This window comes from Phascolarctos cinereus, unplaced genomic scaffold (assembly GCF_003287225.1).
Source record: "Phascolarctos cinereus isolate Bilbo 61053 unplaced genomic scaffold, phaCin_HiC Scaffold_1;HRSCAF=81, whole genome shotgun sequence".
NCBI classification, from domain to species: domain Eukaryota; kingdom Metazoa; phylum Chordata; class Mammalia; order Diprotodontia; family Phascolarctidae; genus Phascolarctos; species Phascolarctos cinereus.
In genome coordinates this window covers 26132362-26152145 of record NW_027555514.1, presented here as the reverse complement: position 1 = coordinate 26152145, position 19784 = coordinate 26132362, and the positions used below count along the sequence as shown (strand labels likewise).

Sequence of the window (19784 nt, the reverse complement as noted above, 5' to 3'; positions counted from 1 at the left end):
ACTGTATTTGAATGAATTGCAGGCAAATTTAATTGAATTCGATAAACTTATAAGCATGACATGGCCAAGAACCTGAGCTCTGGGCTTATATAGATTGGATGTTATGTTGGGTGTGCTTCTCAATAGTTGTCTTTTTTGGTTCATGCCCGAACACAGGCATCACTCTGGGAACATTAGAATTTGACTTGTGTCTAGGTATCCACAGAAATTAAAAAGGACCTTTAGTTCCCAAGTAACAAACATCAATCAAATAAAACATTAAATACAATTCAACAATCAACAAAAGCCTGTTATGTTCAAGACAATGTGCTGGAGATGTAAAAATAAAAATGAAACAGTTTGCATCCTCAAAGAGTTTCTGTTCTATTTAGGGTACATAACACATATACAAATAGGGAGAGAATGCTAACAACTAGGAAAGGTAGGAATCAGAGAAGGCTTTACAGGAGGTGGCAAATGAATTAAATTTTGAAGATAAGGATTCTGAAACATGGAGGTGGGGTTGGGGGAGAAGGATATTCTAAAATTATCTTCCTGACTAAACGTTACTCTACTTGTTCCCACCAGGTGTGGTGGGCAGCTTATGGAAATACATCAGATGGAAAATAAAATATCAAGTTCAGAAAGCAGCTAGTAGGCTATTGTGATTGGAACGGAGAATGTGTGAAGAAGTGAAATATCAAATAAGAATGCAAGGTAGGCTAGAGACATATGGAGGAGGCCCTCAAATGCCAGCCTGGGAAATTGTATTTTATGCTAATCACTGAAATGTTTTGAATAGGGAAATGACATGACCAGTCCTTTCCCTTAAGAATATTATTTTGGCTACTCTGGAGGATAGTTTAGGAAAGATGAGATAGTGAAAGCAAGAAGACCATTAGTTAGTAAGAGGTGATGAGGGTTTGAATTAAGCCCGTGATTATGTAAGTGGAGAGATAGGGCTGGTTGCAAAGATGTTGTGGAGATAGAATGAATAAGGCTTGCGGAAGGGTCAGATATGACTATTAACATTATAAACCTGGAAGGTTGGTGGTACTCAGGGGAAGTCTATTCTCCCCACTCCCAGGACTTCTGAATGTGGCAGATTACTGAGTTTTATCCATAGTTCAAGGACTATCCTAGATAAGTTGGAAGATGCTCAGTACCAGAAGGTTGGCCACCAGTTGGTGGATTTTTTTGGACATATAAACTCAATCATGAAAACTTCTGTTAGGACATAAAGAAATTGTCTCTGTTTTGGTAAAAGGAACACAATAATGAAATCATGAATCTTGTGAAGTACTAAAACAAGTGATGAGAAGTAAATGAAATGTTTTTGCAAAATTGATGTTAGAGAGTCTAGTTTGCCATTTGAAGTCATTTGATGTCTCATAGGCTGACAGATTTAGATCTGGAAGGAACTTTAGAAATCACTGAGTTCAACCCTTAAGTGATTGACCACAGGTCACAAATTCAAAATCAGTGGAGGGGATGCGGAAAAATGGGGACACTAATGTACTGTTGGAGTTGTAAATTGATCCAACCATTCTGGAGAGCAATTTGGAACTATACTCAAAGGGCTATAAAACTTTACATGCTTTTTGATCCAGCAATACTGCTTCTAGGTCTGTTTCCCAAAAAGATTGAAAAAACAAACAAACGGAAAAGGGCCTATATGTACAAAAACATTTATAGCAGCTCTTTTTTTTTTTTTTGGTGGCAAAGAGTTGGAAATTGAGGGGATGCCTCTGATTTGGGGAATGGCTGAACAGATTGTTGTATATAATTGTGATGGAATATTATTGTGCTATAAAAAAATGATCAACAGGATGCTTTCAGAAAGACTTGGAAAGGCTTTCATGAACTGATAGAAAATGAAGAGAGCAGAACCAGGAGAACCAGCAGTATTGTTCAATGAAGAACTGTGAATGACTTAGTTATTCTCAGCAATAGAGTGATCCAAAACAATTCTGAAAGACTTATGATGAAAAATGCTTTCCATCTCCAGAGAAAGAACTGATGGAGTCTGAATGCAAATTGAAGCATACTTAAAAAAATTAAAGACACTTTTTATATTTTTCTTTTCTTTGGTCTGTTTTCTTTCACAACATGACTGATGAAGAAATATGTTTTGCACTATGCACATATATAACCTATATCAAATTCTTTGCCTTCTCATTGAGGGAGGAGGGAAGGGAGAGAGAGAATTAGGCACTCAAAATTTCAAAAAATCAATGTTAAAAATTGGTTTTTTACACATAATTGAAAAAAATAAAATATTTTGGCATATAGCCAAAAAATGGACAATTAGCCACAAAATGTGCTCATTAATATAGGTCTTGGACTAAAATCTTGTGTTATTAGCATAAGGAACACAAAAATGTTGATATTATTTAGATACTCTTTTGACAAGTTGTGGCAATTATTAAGCTGGGATTCAGTTTGAGCCCAAAGCCAAATTATATTTTACATTACAACTAAATGATGTATTTGTACATTGCTAATTAACTTTAAAGTGACAAAATGGTATTTTTCCAATATTGAAATCATTAACTGATGATTTTGATATTCCAAAAGTGATTGTTTTAGAGACTTTTGATTCATTTGTTTCCAAATGCAAAGAACTCCAGCTGATTCATATTCTCAGCTTGTCATGTCTGGTTTGTAAATTCAGATGCGATAATCACAGAAAGCATATCACACTCAGTCAACTTATTTCAGTATTCTGCAATTTGAGACTACTTCCCTTTTTACACTTTACTTTTAATCACACCTCCTTTTGCCCCCAGTATCAATCTACTTTACTTTTTAGTGTAGAGTTTTAGTCATGTAACATTGTAAAATTCAGCTGTGACTTTTAGAAATTTAAAGTAAGAGGTCATAATCCCTTGTTTATTATCTGGATTATGACCTTTGTTTTTAAAGCAGCATAAATAAATAAAAATATAAAAATAATTTTGGCCGAAGACTTGCTTTCTGACTGGCTAAGCTTAAATATCTGCCTGTTATCATCTTGTCACTTAAGGGAATATTAAAACTTAGAACATTATGGTTTCTAAAAATGTAACATTTTTATGCTTCATTGGGTTTATTATATCATTGATGTGGGTACTTCCTCCAGCAATGGAGTTCTCTTCAAAGCCCTACTCTGATGCCTCTTCCGTGGCATGAAGGTGACTCTGGATTCCTAAAGACTATGACATCACAGTGCAAGTTCTTGGGATAATAATATTATTAATAATATTTGGGAAATATTGCTTGAGTAATAGCTTCAGGGTTTTTTTTGCAGGGGAAAGGGGGGTTAAGTGTTCATATATCTCAGTAGTCTCCTTGGTGCCTCTTAACCATCTAAGCATTCCACAGCACAGTGTTGATTTCACCAGTGACGTCAGAAGCATGTCTGCCATCCAGGTTTCATCTCACGCAATGAGCCATCCCAAGGGCTTCTTTGCTGATTCCAGAGAAGTTTCTTGCCGGAGAAAGCATACTTAAGTGACCACCTATTCTACCCACTGATAAAGCTAACTCAGTATTATTGAATCGACTTAATGTTGCTAAAGCCTTTGATGACTTACATGTTCCCAGATAGTTTGGAGAAATTAGTTTTAGTTTGGGCTGTTGCCGAGGGCAACGGCTGGCGTAGTGGATAGAGTGCTAGGAAGAGCTGAGAGCAAATGTGCCCTCCGCTCAAATCTGCTCTCAGGCACTCAGTGGCCATGTGATCCTGGGCAAGTCATTTAACCTCTGTCTGCCTTTATTTCCTAACCTGTAAAATGGGGATGATCATCACACCTACCTTTCAGAGTTGTTTTGAGGATAAAATGAGATAGTATTCTTAAAGTGCTTTATAAACTTTAAATTGCTATATAAATGCTTTTATTAGTATACAGCAACGCAAAGAACAGAGCATTCTAGAGTCCCCAATTTTAATTCTACTTTTCTCATGGAAAATTAAAATTTAACCAAATTAATTAAATCAACATTTTTGACTACTCATCTAGAATAAATTGTACCCCTGGAATAGTGAGTAAATGATTATTTAAAAGCTATTTTAATTAAATAGAAATTTAACAGGAAATTTATTTTATTTTATTGAAATTATAAAAAAGACTATGTGGGTATTTTTCTGAAAGTATTCTCATAATAAAATATCTGTCTAAAATTTTGAGTTCATGACTCAGATTTAAAATTTAGGGTAAGAACAGTGTGAAAGCAGATATTATGTTTATAGCAGTAATATTAATTCTGGTAAGTTAATTTTAAGTTATGTAAAATTTTCCCAATTATCTACCAACAACCTTCTGCATACATTTGGTAGACAAATTATGCTAAGTAAAAAAGGGAATGGACTTATCCCTTTCAATTTTTTTTAGGGTTATCATTTTATAGAACTCAAATCATTACAAATTTGGGTCCAAAATATATTGTAGGACCAGAATGTAATAATGAATTTGAAAATATACTTATGATTTTAATTTTTGGATCAATGTAAAACTTAATTTATTTTATTATTAATTTTTTTAAAAAAATTCTGTTATGGCAAAGCTTCTTTTGCCTCTCAAAATGCTCACTGGTTAAAAGTGCAGGGAAGTATTGCCTATCACAATGAAACCACTGCAAAACTGCTTAAGGTGACAATTCTTATGTTGTTTCTATCTTCATTCTGGAATTCAGCAATGTTGTTTTAGTTGTGATGAGGCAACAACTTCTAACTTTTCATCTATTTCACACTTCTTCTTCCTTCCCTGACAGGAATCTATATTTGAAGAAGTAGATCTCAATTCCTTTCCCCTAAATTATGAGGTCATCCAACATTATAGTATAGTATAATGTGATAGTATGATTTTGGTAACATAGATTTTGGAACAGTCCAGACAATTTTCATTTTCATTGAAGCAAAGATAGGTGAGAGCAGAAAAAAGGCCAAATTTATTTCTCATAGGTCAGCTTCTGGAATATTTTAAAATGTAAAACAAATATGACCCAGGAGTTAGAAACAATTTGCCTAAATGTCTGACATGTTGGAAGAAGAAATATCTACCAATTAAAGACGATTAAAATGAAACAAAAAATATCCAAAAAAGCACCTAAAATTGCATATTTATTAAACATGCATTATGAGCTTGGTATTTTCATATTCTTTTTCATTCAGTGACATCTTTGAGCAGGATATTTGAAATAACATGTAGAAACCACAAAATACTTTTATTCATGTATTTTAGGTAGATGTTTATAAATATGAAATAGCCAAAACACTAATGGTTTAGTTCACCAAATTCTTTTATACTGAAGAAATTGTAGAAATTATTCAGAAGGCAATTAGTTGTGGAATAGTAGTTAGATACTTGAATTTTTTTGCTCAAGGGAATTTTTATGGGATCATGGATTTTCATTGGATCATGTATTTAGATTTAGAGGGGACCTAAGAGATCATTGATTCCAATCTAATTTTACAAATGAGGTAATGGATACTATAATGGAGGGACTGGACAATGTAGGCCCAATCCTTGAAGCATATGCAGATATTTGCTGTGTAAATCTCTTCCTTAGAGCCAGCACAGATATGTTGCTATCTGGTTCTAATCCAAGCAACTACATGAAGAGTTAAAGGGAACTTGTTTCCAGTCATGTATGAGTGAAGAGCTGGTACTGAGTAGTGACAAAAAGTATTCTAATTGAGAAAAATGCACATTAAAACAACTCTGATGCACCATCTCATGCCTATCAGATTAGGTAACATGACAGAAAAGGAAAATGACAAATACTGGAGGAGATAAGGAAAAATAGGTATACTAATGCACTTTTGGTGGAGCTGTGAAGTGGTCGAACCATTTTGGAGAACAATTTGGAACTATGCCCAAGGGGCTATAAAACTATACAAACCCTTTGACCCAGCAATACCAGCACCAGGCCTGTATCACAAAGAGATCAAAGAAAAGGGGAAAAGACCTATCTGTACAAAAATATTTATAGTGACTCTTTTTCTGGTGGCAAAGAATTGGAAATTGAGGGTATGCCCATCAGTAGGAGAATGGCTGAACAAGTTGTGGTATATGACAGTGATGGAATACTGTTGTATTGATGAGGGGAATGTTTCAGAAAAACATGGGCAGACATGAACTAATGCAAAGTGAAATGAGCAAAACCAGGAAAACATTTTATACAGTAATAGCAGTATTGTAATGATGATCAGCTGTGAAATTCTAAACTACTCGGATCAATATAGCATGCTATCCATGACAATTTCAAAGGAATCATGATGAAAGAAATAATAATCTTTGAGTGCAGATTGAAACATATTGTTTTTCACTTTATTTTTCTTGCCTTTTTTTTTTTGGCAACATGGCCAATATAGAAATATCTTTTGTATGACCTCAAATGTGTGATAGTACCATATTGCTTGCTTTCTCAATGGTGGGGGAAGGTTAGAGGGAGGGAAAGAATTTAAAACTCAATTTTTAAAAAAATGAATGTTTAAAAAATAAAATTAAAAAATTTTAAAAGTATTCTAATTGTCCAAGAACCTAAAAGGATTGATGACTCAGGAGGTGCAAAGCTGGAACTGATTTTTTTTTTTTAGGCAGTTGGGATTAAGTGACTTGCCTGGGGTCACACAACTAGTAAGTGTCAAGTGTTTGCTCTGAGTCTGGATTTGAAATCAGGTCCTCCTGACTTCAGGGCCGGTGCTGTATCCACTGTGCCACCTAGCTGATTTTACATACATAAGGGACAATTTGCCATTCTCTCAACTTTTTTTCTTTCTCCAGCAAGTAAGGCAAGAACTGATGTGAGTTACTAGAGTTGCTGAACAACAACAAGCTATAATTCTGCCCATCTTCCCACCCATTATCCCCTACCCCCAGCTATCATATGTCAATAAGCACATGGAACCCCTGTTTCCTTTGTGCTTGTTATTCCTTATTTTTATGAAAATGATTATTGGGAGATAGGATTGTCCAGTAAACCTTGTGAGTTTAGAAGAGTCATCAGAGGTCTGATTGGCAGCCAGACCATAGCAGAGTCCATGAATGTCAGCAGTAGTGAGTGACCAGGTGGCAGTGGCTACCAGGGTGATAGTGACTCACAATAGAAGAGTCTACGGTCAAATGTAGAAAGCCAGTCATTTGAGAGCATTTCAGGCAATGTTTTCCTTGAAGATAAAAGGGTCAGCCATGGAAATGAGAAAGACGTTGATGGTAAGGGTCAAGCCAAAAGTTACACCTACAGGGAACTTCAGAAGTATGTCAGAAAGGGGAAAAAAACTTTTCAGGCCAACAATGATGCCCTTTTGCTATATTTGTTCTTTACAGGTGTACCTCATTACCAGTAAATTTAAAGTTAGAGACTACTTCTTTGTATGTGCAAAGACAGTGTAAGCTTTCAGTTTGGAAGGAATGTTTTTGCAATTACTATTTTTGCTATGTATTCTCAGTAAATAGCTTTTTTTTTAACATGCACAAAAACATGTATTTATTTATTTATTTTGTATAAATTTATTTATTTTTAGTTTTCAACATTTACTTCCACAAGATTTTGAATTCCAAATTTTCACCTCATCTTGCCCCTCCCCCACCCCAAGATGGCATGCATTCTGAATACCCCTTCCCCTAGTCTGCTCTCCCTTCTATCTCTCTCCCCCCCTTCTCTTATCCCCTTCCCCTTCTGTTTTCCTGTAGGGCAGGATAGATTTATGTACATCATTTCCTGTATTTCTTATTTCCCAGTTGCATGTGGAAACATTTTTTTTAAACATGTGTTTTTAAAACTTTGGGTTCCAAATTTTCTCCCTTCCTCCCACCCCACCCACCCTCATTGAAAAGGCAAGCAAGTCAATACAGGCCATACATGTGCAGTTATGCAAAACACTTCCATAGTAGACATGTTGTGAAAAACTAATTCTATTTCCCTTAATCCTATCCTGCCCCCCGTTTATTCTATTCTTTCTTTTGACCCTGTCCCTCCTCAGAAGTAGTTCCTTCTGATTACCCCTTTCCCAGTCTGCCCTTCTGTCTATCATCCCCCTGCTCTCTTGTCCCCTTCCTCCCCTATTTTCCTGTAGGGTAAGACAGATTTCCATACCCAATTGAGTGTATGTTATTCCCTCCGTAAGCCAGATCCTATGAGAATAAGATTCCCTCATTTCCTCTCACCTTCCCCTATTTCCCCTCCACTGTAAGAACCTTTTCTTGTCTGTTTTGTGCGAGATAATGTATCCCATTCTACCTCTCCCTTTCTCCTTCTCCTAGTATAATCCTCTCTCACCCCTTAATTTTATTCTCCAGATATCACCCCTTTATCTTCAACTCACCTTGTGTCTATCTATCTATCTATCTATCTATCTATCTATCTATCTATCTATCTATCTATCTGTCTCTCTGTCTATCTATACATACATATAATTTTTTCCCTTCCCACTACCCTAATACTGACAAAGGTCTCATGAGTTATAAATATCATCTTTCCATGCAGGAATAACAGTTAAGCCTTAATAAGTCTCTTATGATTTCTCTTCCCTATTTATCTCTTCATGCTTCTCTTGAGTCTTGTATTTGAAAGTCAAATTTTCTATTCAGCTCTGGTCTTTTCATCAAGAATGCTTGAAAGTCCTCTATTTCACTGAATGACCATTTTTTCCCCTGAAGGATTATACTCAGTTTTGCTGGGTAGGTGATTCTTGGTTGTAATCCTATCTCCTTTGCCCTCTGGAATATTATATTCCATGCCCTGGTCCTTAATGTAGAAGCTGCTAAATCTTGTGTTATCCTGATTGTGTTTCCACCATACTTGAATTGTTTCTTTCTGGCTGCTTGCAATATTTTCTCCTTGACCTGGGAACTCTGGAATTTGGCTACAATATTCCTAGGAGTTTTCCTTTGGGGATCTCTTTCAGGAGGAGATCTGTGGATTCTTTCAATTTCTATTTTGCCCTCTGGTTCTAAAATATCAGGGCAGTTTTCCTTGATAATTTCTTGAAAGATGATGTCTAGGCTCTTTTTTTGATCATGGCTTTCAGATAGTCCAATAATTTTTAAATTCTCTCTCCTGGATCTATTTTCCAGGTCAGTTGTTTTTCCAATGAGATATTTCACATTGTTTTCTAATTTTTCATTCTTTTGGATTTGTTCTAGTGTCTTGATTTCTCATAAAGTCACTATTTCCAATTGCTCTATTCTAATTTTTAAGGAAGTTTTCTTCAGTAAGCTTTTGGACTTCCTTTTCCATTTGGCCAATTTTGCTTTTTAGGGCATTCTTCTCCTCATTGGCTTTTTGGACCTCTTTTGCCATTTGGGTTAGGCTTTTTTTAAGGTGTTATTTTCTTCAGTTTTTTGGGTCTCCTTTAGCAAGCTGTTGACTTGTTTTTCATGATTTTCTTGCATCACTTTCATTTTTCTTCCCAGTTTTTCCTCTACTTCTCTTACTTGCTTCTCAAAATCCCTTTTGAGCTCTTCCAAGGTCTGGAATGGATTCATATTTTTCTTGGAGGCTTTGGATGTGGGAGCTTTGACTTTGTTGTCTTCTTCTGGTTGTATGTTTTGATCTTCTTTGTCACCAAAGTAAGATAATATAGTCTGACTCTTTTTGTGAGGTTTGCTCATGATCCCAGCCAACTACTTGAGTTTTAAACTCTTTGTTAAGGTGAGAGTCTGCTTCCAATGTGGAGAATGTACTGTCCCAAGCTTTGGGGGTTTGTATAGCTGTTTTCAGAGATACTTGTAGGGACCTGTAAATTTTCAGTTCTTGCAAGGTGGTATGATAAGGGGCGAGGTGTTTACTCTTTTCCTGGCATGTGCTCTGGTCTTTGAGTGACTGGCCACAAGCAGTCTTTTCTCCCTTGGAACTGTGAGGAGGGTTTTCTCGCCACTGCCACTACAAACTCCACCATGCCAGTGCTCCTCCTCACCCCAGGACTGCCACCTAGAACTGTGACCCAGGTCCAAGCATGGGCAAAGCAAGAGATTCCTGCCTTAGCACTGGCAAAGAGATCCCTGCAGTCCGCCTCTGATCAGCCACTTGCTTCCCCCTCAGTCAGTGGGCTGGAAGCTCAGGACGCGGCCACCACCCCGGGCTCTGGGCTCTGCGCTCTGGAACTGGCTCTGACTTAGCTCTTCTCTCACTGAAAAAACAGTTTTCCCACTGACCTTCTAAGTTGTCTTTGGCGTTGGTGGATTGAGGAGTCTGGAAACTGCCACAGCTGCCTGTGATTCATTCCTCTGAGGCCTGCTGCAGGTTCACTGCAACCTATGCATCCATGCTGAACTGCTCTCATCTCCCCACCCAGCGCAATATGCCTTTCCGATCAACCATCCAGGCTGTCTTGGGCTGGAAATTTGTTTTGTTCTGTGTTTTTGTGGGTTCTGCTGCTTTAGAATTTGTTTAGAGCTATTTTTTATGGGTATTTGGAGGGATTTGGGGGAGAACTCAAGCAAGTCATTGCTTTCACGCTGCCATCTTGGCTCTGCCCCCAGTAAATCGCTTTTTAAAAAGCTAATGGAATTCATTTGTTGATTGAAAATGGGGAGCACACTATTGGGAGCTCAGGATTATAGTGTTAAAAACTAGCCCTCTAGGTTACTCCTAGAATACTGAGGAGAGTAATAGTGGTGGTAGTAGGTGGGGGAAGGGAGATATTTTATTATTTTAAGTGTATTAACATCTAAGAGTAAAAAATTGCTAGGCAGTTTGGAAAGATGAAGGTTTTTCCACATAAGAAAGCTGAGGAAGTTAATAGGGAAAAGATAAACAGCTCTGTCTTCATCATGATTTTATTAAGATGACAGGAGGTTATTAATGAGACTGCTTGTTTTTCTCTACCAGTTATCTGTTATGCACTAGAGCACAGGGACTTTTGAGGATACTGCCCATATTCTTATGAAAATTTGTTACAGAAATGGGAAGAGAGGGAGATATTTAATAAAATCTGCCCACATGTTTCCTTTAAAAACTATTAGTAAGAGTTAAAGACCCCAAATCTGTTAAGGTCTTATATACTCTTTCCTTCCAAATATCTTTAGAGTTAATAAGGGTACTTGGTAGGCTGAACTCTACCCAATAAACACCAAATTTTGCCCAAGAGAGGGACTTAATAATCACTGTCAAGCACTTAGACTCTCAAGGGAAATTCATATTCTAGTAATTACAATACAGACCCAATTTGTGAGTATAACTTTTTAAAACTTTTTTTTTCACAATTAACAGGCATTAATTTTCTTTCCTTGCCTCCTCTCCTTTGCCCTCATCAATTGAAAAAATAAATTAAACAAAACTCTTGTAACAAACATATAGCCAAGTAAAATGAATTCTTGCATTGGCTATATCCAAAAATGTATGTCTCATTTTACATCTTGAGTTCATCAACTCTCTGAATGAAGTGAATATAAGACATGAAAGTATCCCAGAAAAGACAATGGAAATGGACTACTAGTAGAAGCATATTATTACTAGACCCAGACCCAGTGTGGTCTGCCATGGATCTGTCTGCAAAGGCTGGAAGAGCCAGAGTGCTCCTTTGCCCATTGGGAAAAAGAGAGGTGAGTGTGATATCAAGAGCAAGGATCCTCAGCTTGATAGAAAAAAGGCAGAGGGCGGGGGGAAGAGACTCCTGTCCCATTGTACACAATACAGAAAAAAAAAAACAGAGCCAAGGAGCTCTTTCTCTTGCCTAACTGGAAGAAGGGAGCATAGTAAGGTCAAGAGGAAGTAACCTAAGACCTGCTGTGCTTCATCTACTACTTGTATTTGTCAGGACACATGCTAGAATCTCAGCCTGCTCAGCTTTTCCTCTGTCTTCTGCATTCCAAGCTCTCTTAGACTTTAGGGTCCCTTTTCCAAGAGATACCTCAGTTTTTAATGCAGAGGTTCCTGACTTATTCATGATCAGCAAGTCCCTGAGTCTAATCATTACTCATTAGTGCTCCCCCTATTGGTCTATCTGGAACTAAGTTGGGGAGAGTTGAGTCATTTTGTTCTCTTCAGTATAAACTGCTAAAACGTAACAATGTCAGTTATAATTGCAGTATTTCCAAAGAAGACTGAGCCTCAGGCAGACTCCTTACTGGTTACGTAAATTGAGGGAAGTAGATTGGTACATCGTGAATTGAAAGATATCTGTGGAATCCATGAACATTCTTGGTCCTAATTCTAGGCTCCTAATGCATAAAGAAACAAGCAAGGAACCAAGAACAGAATGCAAAGGACTAGTGCTGTCCAAAAGAAGTGACTCCTGAAATGGGCCAGGATCCCCTCCAGCAGAAGGTTCTTTGCATTCATTCTGTTCTTTAGACTGCGGTCTTGGGGCCTCTGCTTAGATTGCTTTGTCTGCTTCCTTGATAGTGAATTCTTTCAATAACAAAAATTCTCAGGCACCAAAGTCCTCGGCCCTTTCCTGCCTTTCCAGGCATCTTACACTTGACTCTAGGCACTCTGTGATGCACCTTTGTTGGCCTCCTGGTTGTTCTTTGCACATGACAGTCCATCTTCTGATTCCATGCCTTTGTCTGGGCTATCTTCCATTCCTGGAATGCTCTTGGCTTTATTAGAGTTTATTAGGTGTAGAACAAAGAGAACCTTAACTTCTTAGATCTGTGTGGTTTCCTTTTACTGAGAGATGCATCATAGGGTAAAAGGAGAAGAAAGGACCATGTGGTGAAGGATTCCTTTCCCAGAGACTTATCTAAGAGATAGGAAACGCAACATCATAGAATCATAAAGGAACCTAATGCTTGTTTCCATATTTTGACCAACTTTTTACTTTTGTGGAGATAGGCAATTTGCAGTTGCTGAAGTAATTGGAATTAGAACATAGTCTTGTTAGCATTTTAATTGTATTGACCTTCCTGTGAATACCCACTGCTGCTATTAAAGGATTTCTATTTTCTCTAGGTGATGTGTAGCTTAACATAACTTGTCCCAAGAAAGAACCAGATTAGTTAATTGGAAAGAGAGGGAAAGTTCTTTCCCAGAGTGAGAAATTCTTCACCTTTATTACTGGTGGCAAGGAGAGACCAAGGCTTTCCCTATAGCTGCCTTCTGACAATTGCTTCCCTAGATAATGCTGGTCAGTGAGGCTGCTAGCTTCTAAGTTTTATTTATGTATCACTGTGTTCATGAGTTCTAGTGGTAGGTAGAGAAAACTCAGGCTATTGAAAGACAATCAAGATAGAAAATGCTATCCACATCCAGAAAAAGAACTATGGAGTTTGAATGCAGATCAAAGCATAGTATTTGCTCTTTTTTTTCTTCTGTTTTATTTTGTTTCCTCTTTCTTGTGGTTCTTCCTATTGGTTCTAATTCTTTCTTACAAAATGACTAATGTGAAAATTTGTTTAATAGGAATGTATATGTAGAGCCCATGTCAGATTGCACACTGTCTTGAGGAAGGAGGAGGGGAGGAAGGGGGAGAAAAATTTAAAACTCAAAAGTGTATTGAAGTGATAGTTGAAAACTAAAAATAAATTAATAAAAAATAAAAAAAGAAAGACACAAATAATATAAGTAAGGAAAACGAAAGTTACTAAGCGAAATTTTAAGAAAATTACACTTTCCTGTTGATACTGAAATCATCAGCTTATTGAGTTGTGTACTCCATTGTATGGAGCTCAAAAAACAGTAGAAACATTCATTTATGAGTGGAAAAGTTCTTACTTCAAAATTTTAAAATACTTATTACATGCTTAGTGTGTACAAGGAGTGGAGAGATTCACAATATAAGTTATGCTCCTTGGCTTCAAAAAGTTTATGTTAGTGTTTTTTTTTTTTTAATTGAAAACAAGACTGAAAACTGTTGAGCATTGCAGCCTTAATCAGAAATTACAAATTAGGTAGATATTCACTAGGATTTCAAAAAGTGCAAAGTAAACCCTTAAAGTTAAAATAGAAAAACTCTACAGTTAGTGATGAATCTGCTATTGTTTTCCTAATCCCAGGACAGTTGCATCATCTGGGATATCCCTTAGTTAACAATGAATATGTTTCTTTTGACAGAGTTTGGGAGCAAAAGAATAATAAGTATGCTTTGTTTAGAAAACAATTAATATTTTTCTCATTCACTTATAAACAATTTCTATTCTAAGTAGACATTTATCTTCATTCCTGTGGTATATGTATTTATTCACACTATCTCATTAAATTCTGATGTCGTACAGAACTCCTTTGGTGTGTTATAATGTTACCACTGGAATACATCAGTCACATTATAATAAAAATTGATGCTTCACAAGAATTCATATTGGACACATTCTGTTTTTAAAGACTCGTGTCCTGTTGTACAATGAAACTTCACAACCTTTCAATTCAAGAAAAATTGATTTTTTTCTAATTTTTTATTTCTTAGCTCTTCCATGGTACTTTAAAGTAATATCCAACGACGATAGGAATTTACAGGAAATTTTGGCAATTCTTCTAGGATTTTTTCCTGAGTTTAGTTTCATTCATTTGTCTAGCCAATTTCATTTTAATGCAGTAAATAACTGTAATGATCCCAGTATATAAAGTTGTTAGGAAATATTTTGAGGGGTGCTACAGAGAATGGCAGTCTGTTTTCATTTAATAAATTCAATTCAACTAGTAATGACTTTTAATACAGTATTGGGAAAAAAAGTAATTTCTTATCCATCTGTTCTGTAGAATACTCGGCCAGCTCCAGGTGCTGTATGGGAAGTAGAAGAGAAACTGAGCAGAATTAGGTGAAATGACAGTCATCAACATTTAGTTTACCCACTGAGTGTAGAGCATTAATCTAGATGCTGTGCAAATATGCAAAAGAAATAAGACATAATTCTAGAGCATCTCTTTTGAAAAATGTTTTCTTCTCACTAACCTAGGTCTCTCAGTCTGCAGTGTAAGCCCATTTTCTTTTCTTTTTACTTATTTTTTTGCCTCAGTGGAGATAAATGACCATTATCCTAAAAGTCTATTATCATCTTTGTGCTAAATTATCTCAATTTCTTTAGTTATTCTTTGTTTTATATATCTTAAAGCTAATTATTTTTTGTGGCTCTCCAATGAATTATCTTGTTTTTCATGATATTTAATTTTTGGAATCCAGAATCAGACTTAATTAAACAGAAAATGTTTTCTATAATTAAAAATGTTCAGAATTGCTACCTTCAATATATCTCAATTTGGCAATACTTTGTAAGCTAAAATTTGAACCAGATATCATCTTTTGGAGCAATTTTTTAAAACTATAAAACTGTTGTTTTGTTAGTTCCATTTTCATTCTACTCTGACACCTCATCTTCTTCTGTACATGACAATCACTTTGAAGTCAAATGGAATCCTTATGCTGAAGAAATGGATAGCAGAAGGCAATGAGAATCTGGCCTCAAGAGAGTAAGCTTTTTATAATCTATACTAGGAATTCTATTAACCTGGATGAACGAACTGATCGTTATGTCAAACATAAAATAATCGAGAGATTTAAGTTAGCTATATTTGAAAGTAAGTATCAATGTTAGGGTAATAATGACATTTTCTTAATGTCAGTTTATCCTCTCAGTTCTATTCATTGTGATTCCTGATTTCCTAGGAAAATCTGACAATTTTATCTATAAATTAAAAGTAATCTTTTTAATCCCTTTAACATTTTGTAATAGACTATCATAGTGGATTTTTCCTAAGCTCTTCACTCATGAAGTGTCATTGACTTAGAATACTTTCTCCTTCATAGCAATCTAGTGCTAAGAGAAGGGCAAAGTCCTAGGCAGTTGTAAAATCAAAAAAGTGTAGGCTACTTCTGCTTTGTTTCTCTTCTCCTATGTTTCAATTCAAAATGGATTTTGAAATTAGAAGCTTGCCATATATCTGCAATCTTAAGTCTGTATATCCACTCTCACAAAGTATTCTTATTACCTACAGCTCTTACATTTACAATTCATGAGTTTTGACCTAGATATAATGCCACAACAAATTGAAAAAGTGTTTTTATACATAGATATTCTGTTCAGTTTTGCCTTTATGAAACACCACAGTAATGTAGAACAGAGAAGAATGGCATCTTCATACAAGGAGAAAACAGAATTATCACAGAAATAGAGAAGAGGGAAATTGTCAAAAGCACTACATTTGTCATGAAATTTGGGAAAGAAATATGTGATGTGCATACATATTGTATACATATATACATATATATTAACATATGATGATTTGTATCCTTTGACAACCTGGCAAGTCTTGAAAATTGAAAATGAGCATAAGATTTCAGTTTAACCATTAAAATACATAGGGTTTAGGGTTTTATTCATACACTAATGTATTGGTTGTATATTAATAAAGCTCCATTCCTGGGTATTAAATCATAACAATGCCATATAATTTCAAATATCTCTTTTCAATTGAAAATTGACTAGAAAATGTCTTTCTTAGGTCATAAGAATGATAAGAGTTTTCACACACACAGACACAGACACACAGACACACAGACACACACACACACACACACACACACACACACACACACATATATTTGGCCTAACTCTTCACAAAGGAAAATTCAAGCAGATGAAAAATGTCTGCTCTACAGACTATGATATACAGTAGGCTCGCCAACTCATAAAACTGGTCCACCAGTACATCTATCTTGGACATATAGACAATAAGCTGGGTCTAAGTTGTGTAAGACGAGGATGTGGTAGATTATCCTTAAGTTACTGCACAAAACTTTTAATGACCCTACTTTTCCCTGAAACAAAGGTCAGTCTTAACATTAGTTATTCTTCTGGTGATACTGTGAGACTGAGAGTTATGAAATGCCATGGTTTTTGAGAAATTAAAGGTGCAGATTAGCCAAAGAACATTGGAGAGAGTATGCTGCAAAAAACTACCAATAATGAGTTCTACAAGAGAAGGGGCATAATAGATATCATCACAGAGATGTATAACCAGGAAAGAGCATGGGGCCAACTGCTTAGGACAGCAGGAGTTAACTAGTGGATAGTCCATGTGTTTCATTGGTGTCCAATGAAATGTTAAGAAAGTTATGTGGAGGATTTTCTGGAGGACATGGACAAAAGTTGCACAGTTGGGAAGAAATGGATGTGTTATAATCCAGACTGTTGGAGGGAACACTCTCATCACTGAAGATGAAAAATCCATCAAAGTGTTCAAGAAGCACATGCCTACTTCTCCATTAGTCCCTTGGAGAGTACAAAAATAGTATAAGTCCTTGTCTACAGGGATCATACATAAAACAAATAGTGAGCAAGACACTGACTTTGGCTTTAGTTCTAGTTAATAAGCTGTGTGACTATCAAGTAAAAAGACTGATTGTACATGTAACCACAAATACTCATCACATTACTTAATAAATGCATGTTGATTGATTATAATCATACACTGTCAGAAACTGGTATAATAAAGTTTTAAATTGTGTATTGCAAGTAGATACTAGGACAGTATAGAATAAGGTTTTATTTTACAGTGGGATGGAATCTGATTTATTAGTATAAGAAACTCACAAAGAAGAAAGTTCTTGCTCAGGGACCCGCCACCCACCCACCTGCCTGTGCACTCAGCTGGCTTGGCCCAGCAAGGGGAGGTGGGTGTGGGAGTAAGGGCCACAGCTTGGGCCCGGCCCAGCTGTGGCTTGGGGAGGCTCCAGCTTCAGCTCATCGTGGGCTCCTTCCCCTGTCACAGACCCCTGGGCTGCCATGGTCATGGAATGGCCTGTCAAAAAGATGAGGCACCTCAAGAGGCTCAGGTTGCATGTCATGACCTGGAACGTGGCATGTGCTTCACTCCCGACCAACGTCAGTGACTTGCTCCTGCTAAACAGTGAACCTTTGAACACAGACATGTGTGTCATTGTTTTACAGGAAGTTAAGTCTGGCATCATCAGTTACCTTTCTGTGCCCTTCATTTCTGGCATTTACACCAACTATACCCATACTGGCTACTGGGGGAACAAAGGAGGAGTTGCCATCTGCTTTTGGCTATATGGCTATGCTATCTGCTTCCTCAAATGCCACCTGCTGGCCCACGTGTCCAACATTGACCAGCGACTCAGTGACTTTGACAAGGTCCTAGAGATGCAGAACTTTGAGAAAGAAGACATCCCCAACATCCTGGACCATGACCTCCTCCTGTGGTTTGGTGACCTAGATTTTTGCATTGAGGATTACGGGTTGTGTTTTATCTGGCAATCCATCAACAAGTAGGAGTACAGCATCCTCTGAAGAAAGATCAGCTCAACATGATTAAGAAGACAGATTCACTGTTCTAGCAATTCCAGGAGGGCCCTCTGCCCTTCCAGCCAACTTATACATTTGATGTCAACTCAGAAAATTATGATTCCAGTGAGAAAAGAAGAAAACCAGCATGGACTGACCACATCCTTTGGAGGCTGAAGTGGGAGCTCTTAAATAACCCGGTAGACTCTGGGGAATGTGATCGCTTCTTCTCTCTGACATTGAAGAGTTATGAAAGCCATATGAAATATACAATCAGTGACCGCAAGCCAGTCACAGAGACCTTTGAGCTGGAGCTGAAGAATCTATCGTTAACCCCACTGGCCATCTTGATTCCTGAGGGCCAGTGGATCACACCTTATGATTTGGTGGTCAGCTACAACCAAAGCCCTGACTTCATCAGCAGCTCCTGGGACTGGATTGGCCTTCACCAGGTTGTGATATGTCACGTGAAGGACTGTGTGACCTATGCTTGTGTCAAGGACAACTTGATCTTCTTGTGTGATGGGCTTCATCAGGTTTATATCAATACTAGTGGTTTCTCAGAGGAAGAGGAAGAGTTTCTTCTCAGTTACAAAATAACAACTCAGGCTATAATGGGGCTGAGTGAACCTTTCCAGATCTCTGAAAATGCCATGACCCCAGAAGACTGGAGAGAAAAGAAAGGAAATCCACTGATATATTGAGCCAGGGTGGATGCCTAAATGGGGGTGGGGAGTCACAGCTCCCCCAGATGGCAGCTGCTTGTGTGTCCAGCTCTCTCAAGATAGGGGCAGCCCCTGCAGAGCAGCTGCCTTTCCTGATCACCTCCTGGTTCTGTTCAGGACTGAGATTAGGTTTCACTTACCAAGATATGGATGAGGCCAGCTGGTCCACCTGTGGTGTATACTCAAGGATGGTCAACTGAGTGATAGGGAGATTCTTATATGCTCCCCTTCTTCCTCTCCTTCCTCCCCAGCCTTCCTCCTTCCACCCTCCTGTCCTGTCCCATAACCCAGGTAGGGCTGATTGCCTTCAAAATGCCCCAGCTGACACCCTGCCCCACATTCCTTGACTCCATCTCCAGGGCTCTGGCTGGTAGGGATGGGGAGATAGATTTGTACAGGATCCTCTGACCAATTGGCAGCAGCCCTCCAAGTTTTAGGGAGGAATCTTGGAATCTTGGCAGCATATCTCTCGTCCAGTGGCAGGACAGGGGTGGCATAGTGATGGGCATGTCCTAATGTGCCCCTCCTTCAGCATGGAGAATTAGGCCTGTAGCTTTGATATGGTAGCAGATTGGCTATGAGATGCAGCCTGAGGTCATGGTGTACAGGGAGGTCAGTCTGTTCTGATGCATCCTTTCCTTGGCTGTGACACAGCCATGGCTCCAGCCTTCCCAGGAGGAGCTCTAAGACTTGTGGCCCTGAACCCCATCATCTTCACCTTCTTTCAGCTTTTCTGGGATACCTCACCCCAGCAACTATGTCTTATGAGCCAATTCACATAGCATCACTGTACTGTGAGATACCAGCCCACAGGAAACAACTTTGAGACCCTTCTGCATGGACTGGGCAAGCTGATAGTTAAGGCCATCTGGGAATGTTTAAAAAACATTCCATCATGAAATTTTAAGTCATTCAA

General features: G+C 37.6%; 1 protein-coding gene and 1 pseudogene across 2 annotated transcripts in view; both read left to right on the top strand.

Moving 5' to 3' along the window:
* Positions 1–19784, top strand: part of ZCWPW2 (zinc finger CW-type and PWWP domain containing 2) — a 150290-nt gene that overhangs the window by 19544 nt on the left and 110962 nt on the right. The gene's annotated exons all lie outside the window — the stretch shown is intronic.
* Positions 17625–18847, top strand: LOC110213068 (inositol polyphosphate 5-phosphatase K pseudogene; annotated as a pseudogene).